Source organism: Cryptomeria japonica, chromosome 6, assembly GCF_030272615.1.
Source record: "Cryptomeria japonica chromosome 6, Sugi_1.0, whole genome shotgun sequence".
NCBI lineage: Eukaryota > Viridiplantae > Streptophyta > Pinopsida > Cupressales > Cupressaceae > Cryptomeria > Cryptomeria japonica.
The window spans coordinates 63,971,085-63,979,576 of NC_081410.1; positions in this window are offsets into that span (position 1 = coordinate 63,971,085).

Here is an 8,492-nt window from a genome sequence, read left to right on the forward strand (position 1 = left end):
AAGACTATGGAGAAACCTTTGCTCCTGTAGCCAGATTGGAAGGAGTTCGTATGCTTCTTGCATATGCAGCTTTTAAAGGCTTCAAAGCATATCAAATGGATGTAAAATTTGCATTCCTAAATGGTGTACTTGAAGAGGAGGTGTATATTGAGCAACCAAATGGGTTTGCCCTATCTGAATATAGTGACATGGTATGTAGGCTACATAAAGCCTTATATGGTCTAAAGCAAGCACCTAGCGCATGGTATGAGTGCCTACATTCCCATCTTGTGAAGATTGGATTTGAGAGAACTAGTGAAGATAGCAATATCTACTTGAAGTCTAAAGGAGATCAAATCCTGATCTGTGAGGTATTTGTTGATGACATTATCTTTGGTGGTGATGACAAGATGAGTCATGAGTTTGCTGATGAGATGAAGGAAGAGTTTGAGATGTCACTCATAGGGGAGATTAAGTTCTTCATTGGACTACAGATTCAATAGATGAAGGATGGAATATTTATCACTCAGTCCAAATATGTCAAAGAGGTGTTGAAAACCTTTGGCATGGAAGATAGCAAACCAGTTGGTACACCGATGGTGACTGGTTGTAAACTATCCAAAGAGGATGACTCTGCATTGGTTGATGAGAAGGAATACCGATCAATGATTGGTAAGTTGCATTATGTAATACATAGCAAACTAGATATTGCACATGCAGTTGGCATTACTACAAGGTTCCAAAAAAGTCCAAGAGAATCCCACTGGGTTGCAGTCAAGCGAATTCTTAGGTATATGAAGGGAACTGTTGACTATGGATTGTGGTATCCATATAGCAAGGACTTCAACTTGAAAGTGTTCACAGATGCTAATTGGGGTGGTAATGTAGATGATCGGAAGAGCACAATCGGTGGTGCATTATTCTTTAGTGGTAGACTGGTCTCATGGATGAGTAAAAAGTAGAGTTGTATCTCTCAGTCTACAACGGAAGCGGAGTATTTTGTAGCTTTCATGAACTGCACTTAGACAATTTGGATGAAGCATGTACTGAAAGGCTTCAAAATCCATGTACCTGAACCAGTAAGTATATTCTGTGATAACACAAGTTCTATCAATATTTCAAAGAATCTAGTTTTATATTCTAGAACCAAGCACTTTGAGCTTAAGTATCATTTCTTAAGGGAAAAGGTTCAAAACAAAGAGATTGCACTAGAGCATGTGTCTAGTAAGGAGCAGTTAGTAAACATATTCACCAAGCCTCTTCCAAAGACTACATTTACACACTTAAGAGGTGAATTAGGGGTACTTCCCCTTCAAGAGGTGAACTAAAGGTATATTCTCCACATCAGTCATATATTGCATAGTCAAATCTTTCTTCAGGATTGATGTGTTGAAGGATGCTACTCCTCAGAGGGAGAAGCATAATGGAACTGAGAAGCTTATGCCTCCACTTTGGCATTGTCATCAAAGGGGGAGAAGATGTCAAGTGAAGAAGATATCTATAGAAATTGGAGGAGAAAATGTGAAGTGGAGATATATCTTTGTATATTGCCATCAATGCCAAAGGGGGAGATTGTTGGCATTATGTGAACCGGTATGTGGACATAATGGCATTGTATGTTGTCATTGATGTCAATATGTTGAAGAGAGATGAATCGGCATATGTGAGAACCGGTATAACACTATGAACTGGCATTTGTGCCAAAGTGAAGTGGTGTGCTTGTTCAAGATGAACCAACATATGGTTATGGGAACCGGCACATGGAAGCATTGTATGACTATCGGTTGGTAGTCTCAACTTCAGGGTTTCCGGTTGAAGTGCTTCAAGCCTATATGGCTCAATCGGTGATCTTTGTGTAATGAGTAAGTAGTATATCAAAGAACATATCGTGGTGTCACGTCAGCATTGGGCACGTGAAGGATCTTGCATGAAGAAGACTATCCCTATCTAACTCGGGAATGTGCAAAGCTTGTAAACGGTGAAAACGCGTGATGGATTATCAACCGCCATGAAATCAGTGGATAATGAATGATGGAGAATGTCTTGAGATTTATTCAAGATCTACTGCATTTAATACAGTATGATCAATGATCAGGATTGAACTATTTGAATTCCTTAACCTAACAGGTCTAGGGTTTAGGGTTTATGCTACCGACCTGTCTGTTGTCCTATAAGGTCGATGTTGTGATTCTTTCAGAGGTTGTTGGCAAAAGATGTGTGTGAGTATCCAAGAGAAGGGATACGAGATCCTTGCCAGACCAGAGGAGAGAAGTGATACCTGTAGAGTGTAAGTGCAGAAGGTGAAGAGGAGCTTAAGAACATCTGCATTGGCATTGAGTGTTGTTACTAGATCATTGAAATACTTGTTGATCTCTAACCACCTCAACAGTTGGAAAATCCCCTAATAGGGTAGCCTTAACTGGCTTGCTGTAAATCCCTTAACAGGGTAACTCAAAGTTATTGAGATCTGGAAAGCTAGAGAGCTCTGGAAATCCTTTAGCTATTGAGTTCTTGAAATCCTCTAACAAGGTACCCTTAACTAGGTATTGTAGCCATCCCTTAACCGGGTGATCTCTAACAGGATCGATTCCTAGCAGAACCTTTTGTAATGTCTTTAACCAGACAAGGCTTCTAACAGAGCAGACTTCCAAAGAGTTCAACAACAAGCTTGTGGGTATTCATCCCCACCGTGGTTTTTCCCAGTTGGGTTTCCACATGAAAAATATGTGTGTCATGTGTGATGCTTTTATCTTGTGATGCTTTGTTATTACCTATTAAGCATATGATGGTTTTGTGTTTTATGCCTGTCAATAAAACATGTTGAACTAGCTATTGTGAAGATATGATGATAGATTACCTATTCATACATAAGGGTGAAATAGTAGTGTATTTTTGAGTTGAGTGGAAAGCTCAGTGAGTAACCGGTTTATGATTGTTTTAGTTGTTCTGAGTTTTATCGGTTGCACTCTGTTTCAAACCGGTGTCACTGTTTGCCAGTCATTTGGAGTGATTGCTGCTGAACCGGTTTAGGTTTGTATTTTGTCTATACTGATTCACCCCCACCCTCTCAGTACCAATTTGGTACTATTCATTCATCATTGAGTTATCATGGACCACTACCTTTGGAAGGCAGGAATGGAGGTTGGGGAGAGGGGGATAGAAGTTGATTGGGTGGTAGAGATGGAGGTAGGCCAGCTGGGAGGGTTAGGGTTTGAAGTGGAGGTAGGGAGAGTAGGAGGGGTGGTAGGAGAGGATGAGTCGATGTAGGATATGCTAAAGGTATAGCAAAGGGGTGATGATGATGCTCCTGAGATCCTAGATGACATTGTCAGCTTGAGAGCACAGATTGCACAAATAGAGGCACAGGTTTAGGCTCTGACTCTCAAGAGAGATACTGCCATTGAGATATATGGTTGAGCAGAGTGTACACTAGAGTAGATTCAACAAATTGGGTCAAGTATTCTCTTAGGTGATACTGTTAGATCTTTGGTTCATGCTGGGAAGGAGATCGCACACTGGCGTGGGCTATATGAGAGTGTGGTTCCTCTTAGCCAAAGAGAAGGCAATTATGTTTCTACATAGTGATTGGGCAAACAGGGCCAGATAGAGAGTGGTGGTGTCATGGGACCACCTCGTTGGGACAGAGATCCAGATCCTGGGGTATGACCATCAGGTGGAGCACACCTTTCTCGATAGAGGCATAATGATTCTGGTGGCAGTGCCACATGATGTGACTTAAGACTTGATTGTATCTTTGATGTATCATGTGACATTGTACTCTATTGATGATTTTTGATTATTTTTGTTTATATCATTGTATACTTGGACAGTTTTATGATTTATGATGATATGCAGACATTGATAGACTCTATATGATGCTACTTTATGATGGTTACTCTATTATTCATGCATGATATGATGATGACTTCCTTATTACCTTGACTTCTACGTGATGACCTATATGATGATGACTTTATTTCTTTATCTTGGCAATGATGATTATGCAATGATTATATATGATGCACCTATGATATTGATGATTATAAGATGATCATGCAAATTAGATCCTTAGATGAGCTACATGATTATGATATATGATGACTTGTATGCATTTATGATAATGATTATGATTTATACATGATGATTATATGATGTTATGCATTGATGTTGATAACATGTTTCTTATGATATAATTTAAATTATGAGATGATACTATGATGAGATATTTGATGATATATATATATATATATATATATATATATATATATATATATATATATATATATATATATATATATATGATGATATAGATGGTGTGCATAGATGATATGATAAAAATTCTATTTATTATTAATGATTAAAATGATCTTTAAATTCTTATAATGATGATATGATGTTATGTTATAAATGTAAAGTAATTATATGCAAATGAACCTAAATGAATAAAATGAACCTAATGCATTTTATCATGATTGATGATTTAATAAAATGCACTTAATGTGATTAATAATGAGATGATCTTTAGAAAATGCAAATGAATCTAAATGAATGAAATAAACCTAAATGCAAATGTTTTTGTTTGTCCAAGTATACTCAATCATTATTTCAACCATTGATCATGAATGATAATGAATGCTTATAATGAAAATGGAAATGAAATGAAAATGCAAAGACCTAAATGATATTGCCATCTTTTCAACGTTTTTGAAACAGTGCTTAAATTCATCACTGAGCTTTTAAAATGTTGTAAGAAAATACAAGCATCTAGATATAAGGATTCGAGATGACATGAGTAATTCTTACATGGATCTTGATATAGAAAGATAATACAAGCATCTAAGTACAAGGAACCAAGATGACCTAAGTATTTCTTTCATAACGGACAAGGATTATCCCCTTCCATATACGACTTGGAACATCCTCGATGATCTTTTGTCGATCATAGCCTTAGACAAGTACATATATTACTAAGAGATAAACCAAAAACAACAAACAAAGAAAATAACCTTGCCCCATCATAGCTCCTCAATTTTTGAACATCATCGAGTTGCATAAGGCACATGATTAGCGGAAACCAAGATACAAACATTAAATCATGCATGTCACATGTACATTCTCAAAAGCAGACATTATCATCCTGATTAATGATTGTCGATGTGTGTCACTTACTTTGTCGATTCTCCAAATTCTATGATTTGATTTGTTCAATATCCTAATTTCATTTAAGCCTTGTTTCCTTACCACTTGTCATTTGTTTTGAAATCCTATTGTTTTTTGTTTTTCTAATTTTTCAGTGTTTTTGGATTTTCAAGACTTCAATGTTGCCCCCAACTAAGTTATAGATTTTACCCCTAGCTAAGAAATGAACTTTATTATGGATGTCCAATAATGATCCAAACCATGGTGGGATACGATGTAGATAATTGTTCAAATACACAAGGACAATGACTACGCTAAGTATGTCCCTGTTTGATAAACTTTGTGAGTTGTGGGTTTCTGTTGATGGCTTAGGTCAAATGGATGCAAAAGAAAAAGGAGAACTCATAGATAGGAGAGATGACTATTAGATATTTCCTATTTACCAAGTTTTCACCATCTAAATTTATTGCATTTTTCCATATATTTGATTTTTTTCATTGTTTTTGTATTTTCTTCTTTTCTGCATTTTAGGGATTCTCTTTTGTACTGTTTTTTGGATTTTGCTGCTTTTATAGTTTTTATGGTATTTTAATGATATTTCAAGCATAGAAATTCTTGATATGCATGGAGTTGATAGGTTCATAGAACCATTCACCCTCTGGTGTAGACAATCTATATGCTCTCAATCCATATGTTGCTACCACAACAGAAGGACCCAACCAGTTTGGCTCAAATTTTCCCTTTTTCTCTCGATCTTGTTGGATATGTGGATTTTCTCTAAGAACAAGATCTCCTATCTGAAACACTCTTGGTTTCACTTTGTGATTATATCTTCTTGTCATTCTCTACGGATATGCCTTCGAGTGATCTAAAGCATTTTGGCAATGTTCCTGTATCAGTTCTAATTCTTGTAGCCTAGAGACTCTTTGTTCTTCTTCTGGGATAAGTCCTTTCAATGACACTCATAGAGAAGGTATATCTACTTCAACTGGTAAGATTTCTATTGATCCATAAAAAAGGCAATACAAATTTTCCCTTGTTGGTAAATGAATAGTAGTGCAATATGCCCATAGAGCCCTGGGTTCAATTGAATGTGTCAGTCTCTACCAGCCTCATTGACTATCTTCTTCAGAATCTTGAGGATTTTTTTTGTTAAATAGTTCAAATAACCAGAAGACAACTGAGAGGGGGCGTGAATCAGTTCACTAGTACAAAAACAACAATATATGACTAAAAAAACTACCAAAAATTATAGATAAATGACTAAATTTGATCACGTGACCATTGGTAGTTTATTGCCAGTCATAAATCAATTTGATCACGTGACCACTAGTTGTTTTGATTGAACAATTTGGTCATCGATTTGGTCATTGATTTAGTCATATATTTAGTCACTAATTTAGTCATTTATTTGGTCATTGATTTAGTCATTAATTTAGCCATTGATTATTGTCGACCAGTCATTTATTTAGTCATTGATTTATTCATTGATTTGGTCATTGATTTAGTCGTTAGTTTAGTCATTGATTGTTGTTAATTGGTCATTTATTTAGTCATTAATTGTTGTCAATTGGTATTATATTTAGTCATTTTAATCATTATTTTTCCATCAATTGGTCATATATTTAGTCATATTAGGGCATGATGGAATCGAACCACCATCCTCCTACTTGTAAAGCAAGTGCTCTTCCATTGAGCTAGCACATTTAAAGAATAATTATACCTTGTATCCTATGTTAGCTTATAAACATGCATTTCTACAAAATACAAAATCAACTATTTGATGACAAAGAATCAATGTTTAAGGACATCACATCACTATCTAAAATATTTGTAAAAGAGGATTTCAATGACCAATGACCAACTCTACACTCAGCTAAAAACAATCAACTAAAATATCTACAAGAGAGGATTTCAAAACAATAAGATTGATTCACATCTTTGTTTTTGCCTCATATCTCCTCTTCTAACTTCTTAGAGCATCTATATTCAATGATTACTTCTATGTACTACAGAAGGATGAAATGATGAGCATAATAGTTGAAAAGGTACTAGTCCAAGGCTTTAGCAATGACTGTTACAATTGAATGGTACAAAGGCAACTTCATGGGGTTGTTACAATAAATGAATAAGCAGTAAAATTACATAAGGATTGTGGATAGTTTGATAGACTGTAGAAAGAAAAAAGAAGCTACAAGAACATGGACAGAGATAGCAGTGAACACATCAATCATCACAATATAATATCTGCTTTGTTCATAATAGCTAAATGGCAGATTGAAAACTATTAAGCCTATTCATAAGGCTTTGGAAGATCTATAATAGAATGTTATGGATTTATCATGGATACAAGAGGAGCATCTTCAAAAAACAAGTAGCAATAATATTCATTGACCTGAGTTGATAAAGGAGAGAAGCATAAAGTCTTCATTACCATCAAATAAAATCAGCCATCCCCGAGATAGCAATGAACACAAAATTGATGAGTGAACAACATCCTCTTAAGAACAATAGCCAAGGTGTCAGTACTTTATAGAGACATTAAAATAGATAAGAGATAATAGTTATCACAGTCACAACCATATTTAAAAAGCACTTATAGAAGTATTTGAAATAAGGGTGTTAAGGGAAAAATAGCAGCATTAACCAATGAGTTGTGATTTTAGAAAAAATAGTACCTTCTCCTAACACACAATGAATAAGGGTTGTCATTCAGACCTTGGAAATTGCATTCATATGCAATCATAAGGCACTATATATGTAAATGGAGGATGGCATCAAAAGTGCAAATACTCTCATTGATGCATAGACCGTCAAAACAATAATGAGCAATCTCAAAGCAATGACTATAAAGTCATGATCAGCAATACACAATGTGCAACCTTAAAGAGTAGAGCAATTACATAAATACTCCATCATCAACAATAAGAAATGAGAACAAATATATGATATAAATGTCAAAGTTACAAGAGAAAACTCTTTGTCAAACTGTTATCAAAATCTAGAGGAGATCAATCAAAAATATCATATAGTAGCCACCATCATGGAAGAACAAAAGCCACAATGATCAAAGCCAGACATAGAGCAAAGGAAAAAAATCAAAAGACAGTCAAAAGACTGTTAAAGATGTGGACAAGAGCCAATGTAGCAATACCTTAAAATATCAATCCTGAAGCATTTAAGCACCAAGCCTAAAGAATGATTACTTTATCATTGGTCTCTTGCATGATAATAGTGAGTAGAGAAAAGAAAAAAGGATGGTTCATACAATCATCAAGTTATTGTCATAATAGCATATCATATTCAGCCATGATATAGTCATAGTTTTTTAGTCATTTCTGAAAAACCCAGATCGCAATTTTCTAAAAAAACTT